The 5,244-nt window shown below is 36.0% G+C and overlaps 1 non-coding gene across 1 annotated transcript; it reads left to right on the top strand.

Annotated features, from left to right (window-relative positions):
* The first annotated feature begins 653 nt into the window (after positions 1-653).
* LOC112793201 (small nucleolar RNA R71) lies at positions 654-757 on the top strand. The gene has a single exon (XR_003197907.1). It is a non-coding gene; the product is annotated as a small nucleolar RNA R71 (small nucleolar RNA).
* Positions 758-5,244: the final 4,487 nt, after the last annotated feature.

The raw sequence follows: 5,244 nt of genomic DNA, 5'->3' as shown, positions 1-5,244 counted from the left end.
CCTCCAAATTTCTAATGGAGGATCTTGTTTCATTCATGAAACTGAAAGTGGCTTTTGACAGATCAGAGACAATATTGGCTAAATTAGAAGTGTTTTGTTCAGAATTCTCTGTCTGTTGCTGAGAAGACGATGGATATGGCTTACTATTGTTCAGCCTATTGCGTCCACCATTATTAAAGCCTTGTTGAGGCTTTTGTTGATCCTTCCAGGAGAAATTTGGATGATTTCTCCATGATGGGTTATAGGTGTTTCCATAAGGTTCACCCATGTAATTAACTTCTGCCATGGCAGGGTTCTCAGGATCATAAGCTTCTTCAGAAGCTACCTCTCTAGTACTGTTGGATGCATGTTGCAATCCATTCAGATTTTGAGAGATTATGTTGACCTGTTGAGTCAACATTTTGTTCTGAGCCAATATGGCATTCAGAGCATCAATTTCAAGAACTCCTTTCTTCTGAGGTATCCCATTATTCACGGAATTCCTCTCAGAGGTATACATGAACTGGTTGTTTGCAACCATGTCAATGAGTTCTTGAGCCTCTTCAGGCGTCTTCTTCAGGTGAATAGATCCACCTGCAGAATGGTCCAATGACATTTTCGAAAATTCAGAGAGACCATAATAGAATATATCTAATAGGGTCCATTCTGAAAACATGTCAGATGGACATCTTTTGGTCAGCTGCTTGTATCTTTCCCAAGCTTCATAGAGGGATTCACCATCTTTTTGTTTGAAAGTTTGAACATCCACTCTCAGCTTGCTCAGCTTTTGAGGAGGAAAGAACTTATCTAAGAAAGCAGTGACCAGCTTATCCCAGGAGTCCAGGCTATCCTTAGGTTGTGAATCCAACCATATTCTAGCTCTGTCTCTTACAGCAAAAGGGAAAAGCATGAGTCTGTAGACTTCAGGATCAACTCCATTCGTCCTTACAGTCTCACAGATCTGCAAGAACTCAGTTAAGAACTGATAAGGATCTTCAGATGGAAGTCCATAAAACTTGCAGTTTTGTTGCATTAAAGCAACTAGTTGAGGCTTAAGCTCAAAGTTATTGGCTCCAATGGCAGGAATGGAGATGCTTCTTCCATCAAACTTGGATGTTGGTTTTGTGAAGTCACCAAGCATTCTCCTTGCATTATTACTATTATTATTTTCGGCTGCCATGTCCTTCTCTTGTTCGAAAATTTCTGAAAGGTTGTTTCTGGATTGTTGTAATTTAGCTTCTCTTAATTTTCTCTTCAGAGTCCTTTCAGGTTCTGGATCAACTTCAACAAGAGTGCCTTTTTCCCTGTTCCTGCTCATATGAAAGAGAAGAAAACAAGAAAAGAAAGAGGAATCCTCTATGTCACAGTATAGAGATTCTCTTATGTTAGTAGAAGAAGAAAGGGGTAGAAGAAAGAAGAAAGATGGATTCGGATTTTTGGATGAAGAGAGGTGAAGAGAAGTGTTAGTAATTAATTAATTAAATAGAAGAAGAAAAGAGAAGGAAGATTTCGAAAATAATTTTTGAAAAAGAGGTTAGTACTTTTCGAAAATCAAAGACAAAATATAATTTAAAATTAAAATTTAAAACAAAAAGAATTTTTGAAAAGAGAGGGAGAATTTTCGAAAATTAGAGAGGGAAAAGTAGTTAGGTGGTTTTGAAAAAGATAAGAAACAAACAAAAAGTTAGTTAGTTGATTGAAAAAGATTTGAAATCAAAATTTGAAAAAGATAAAAAGATAAGAAGTTAGATAAGATATTTTAAAATCAAATTTTGAAAAAGATAAAATTTTTGAAAAAGATAAGATAAAAAAGATAAAAAGATTTTTAAGAAAAAGATATTTTGAAAAAGATTTAATTTTTAAAATTACTTAACTAACAAGAAACTACAAGATAAGATTCTAGAACTTAAAGATTGAACCTTTCTTAACAAGAAAGTAACAAACTTCAAATTTTTGAACCAATCACATTACTTGTTAGTTAATTTTCGAAAATTTGATATAAAGATAAGAAAAAGATTTTGAAAATATTTTGAAAAAGATTTTTGAAATTTTCGAAATTTATAAAAAAAATGAAAAAGATATGATTTTTGAAAAAGATTTTGAAAAGATAAGATTTTTAAAATTGAAATTTTGACTTGACTTGTAAGAAACAACTAATTTTGAAAATTTTTGACCAAGTCAACCCAAAATTTCGAAAATTTGGAGGAAAATAAGGAAAGGATATTTTTTTGATTTTTTGAATATTTTAATTATGAGAAAGAAAAACAACAAAAATACTCAATGCATGAAATTTTTAGATCAAAACAATGAATGCATGCAAGAATGCTATGAATGTCAAGATGAACACCAAGAACACTTTGAAGATCATGATGAACATCAAGAACATAATTTTGAAAAATTTTTAATGCAAAGAAAACATGCAAGACACCAAACTTAGAAATCTTTAATGCATGGAAAATATGAATGCAAAAATGCACATGAAAAACAACAAACAACACTAAACAAGAATTCATCAAGATCAAACAAGAAGACTTGTCAAGAACAACTTGAAGATCATGAAGGACACTATGAATGCATGAGATTTTCGAAAAATGCAAGAAAAATTTTAAAAGCATGCAATTGACACCAAACTTAAAATTTTGACTCAAGACTCAAACAAGAAACACAAAATATTTTTGATTTTTATGATTTTCTAACTTTTTTGTATTTTTATTTAATTTTTTTCGAAAAACATGGTTAGAAAAACGAAAAATAAAAGAAAAATTTTGAAAAAGATTTTTGAAAAGAAAATTACCTAATCTGAGCAACAAGATGAACCGTCAGTTGTCCATACTCGAACAATCCCCGGCAACGGCGCCAAAAACTTGGTGGACGAAATTGTGATCACTATTCTTTGATTTGCATTCTACTGTGGAATTATGGAATTTAGAAATTGGCACTGGTTGAATTCACAACTCCGTTCAACTAACCAGCAAGTGTACTGGGTCGTCCAAGTAATAAACCTTACGTGAGTAAGGGTCGATCCCACAGAGATTGTTGGTATGAAGCAAGCTATGGTCACCTTGTAAATCTCAGTTAGGCAGATTAAAGGGTAATTGTGATTATTGGAATAAATAATAAAAAGGAATAATAAAAGGGATAGAATACTTATGCAGATTCATTGGTGGGAATTTCAGATAAGCGGATGGAGATGCTGTAGAGCCCAAGGACGCCTGCTCTCCTACTGCTTCTACTCAATCCTTCTTACTCCTTTCCATGGCAAGCTTTGTATAGGGGTTCACCATCAACTGTGGCTACTTTCATCCTCTCGGGAAAATGATCCTATGCGGTTGTCAGTCGCACGGCTAATCGTCTGGAGGCATCACCCATGGCTGCTGGCTACATCCCATCCTCGCAGTGAAAACTAATGCTCACGCACTCTGTCATAGTACGGCTAATCATCGGTTGGTTCCCGCTCCTACTGGAATAGAATCCATTGATTCTTTTGCGTCTGTCACTAACGCCCAGCAAGTTACAAGTTTGAAGCACGTCACAGTCATTCATTACCGGAATCCTACTCGGAATACCATAGACAAGGTTAGACTTTCCGGATTCCCAGGATCCTACTCGGAATACCACAGACAAGGTGAGACTTTCCGGATCCTCATAAATGCCGCCATCTATCTAGCTTATACCACGAAGATTCTGTTGGGGAATCTAAGAGATACGCATTCAAGCTCTGTTTCATGTAGAACGGAAGTGGTTGTCAATCACGCGCGTTCATAAGTGAGAATGATAATGAGGGTTACTTATCATCACATTCATCATGTTCTTGGGTACGAATGAATATCTTGGAATAAGAATAAGAGAGATTTGAATAAGAGATAATAGAATTTCATTAATACTTGAGGTACAGCAGAGCTCCACACCCTTAATCTATGGTGTGCAGAAACTCCACCGTTGAAAATACATAAGCAAAGGAGGTTCAGGCATGGCCGAATGGCCAGCCCCCACTAACGTGATCAATGATCTCTTCTGATGAAGAATAAAACAAAACTGAGACCAAAGATGTCTAATACAATAGTAACTTATCCTATTTATACTAGACTAGCTACTAGGGTTTACATGAGTAAGTAATTGATGCATAAATTCACTTCCGGGGCCCACTTGGTGTATGCTTGGGCTGAGCTTGATCAATCCACGAGTTAAGGCTTCTCTTGGAGTTGAACTTCGAGTTATGACGTGTTTTGGGCGTTCAACTCCGGATCATGACGTTTTTCTGGCGTTTAACTCCAGAAAGCAGCTTGTACTTGGCGTTCAACGCCAAGTTACGTCGTCAATCTTCGAATAAAGTATGGACTATTATATATTGCTGGAAAGCTCTGGATGTCTACTTTCCAACGCCGTTGAGAGCGCGCCAATTGGAGTTCTATAGCTCCAGAAAATCCATTTTGAGTGCAGGGAGGTCAGATTCCAACAGCATCAGCAGTCCTTTTGTCAGCCTTTTTCAGAGTTTTGCTCAAATCCCTCAATTTCAGTCAGAATTTACCTGAAATCACAGAAAAACACACAAACTCATAGTAAAGTCCAGAAATGTGAATTTAACATAAAAACTAATGAAAACATCCCTAAAAGTAGCTTAAACTTACTAAAAACTATATAAAAACAATGCCAAAAAGCGTATAAATTATCCGCTCATCAGTATGTTTTTAGTAGAAATAAAGTATGAGTTATACCTGGGTGCTCCAGTGTAATTATAATAGTGTGGAGTGACCTTGAAGATAAGTTAGTTATCTTTATCTTATCTTATATTTTAAGGGAACCGCCTTATCTTTCTAGGCTTTAATGCCTTTAGATTTGGGCTGTGTTCCTTCGTTTGGGCCTGCTTTAGGCTCCTCTGGCGATTTGGCCGAACTCTTTATGAAGAGGTCGGGGAATCCTGACCTGAAGAGGTCAGTTGGTTTGTCTTCCATCAGCCCAGGTCGTACAGCTCGACCCAGGGCATGAACAAGTTGTGTTCTATGAAGAGTTCCCTGAAAAAGTTCCTCTACTTGGATAATGCTTTCTTTCAAAGAAGCATTCGGCCAATACTGAAGAACAAAATCAGAGGCTTGCAAATCTGGTTTAGCACATAGCTAAGAGGCTATTGATGAAGTCAATCTCCTTCATATTTTACAGATTGTAATTTACTTTTCAATGTTTATCTTTCTGTAATTTCTTGAGTGAAAAGGCATAATGAGAGAGCTCAAGTAAAAGCCAATAGTGGAAAGAGGCTGAGTGATACAC

The sequence above is a fragment of the Arachis hypogaea genome, chromosome 3 (assembly GCF_003086295.3).
Source record: "Arachis hypogaea cultivar Tifrunner chromosome 3, arahy.Tifrunner.gnm2.J5K5, whole genome shotgun sequence".
Taxonomy (NCBI): domain Eukaryota; kingdom Viridiplantae; phylum Streptophyta; class Magnoliopsida; order Fabales; family Fabaceae; genus Arachis; species Arachis hypogaea.
The sequence above is the reverse complement of the archived record's forward strand: the minus strand, read 5'-3'. Positions and strand labels throughout refer to the sequence as shown.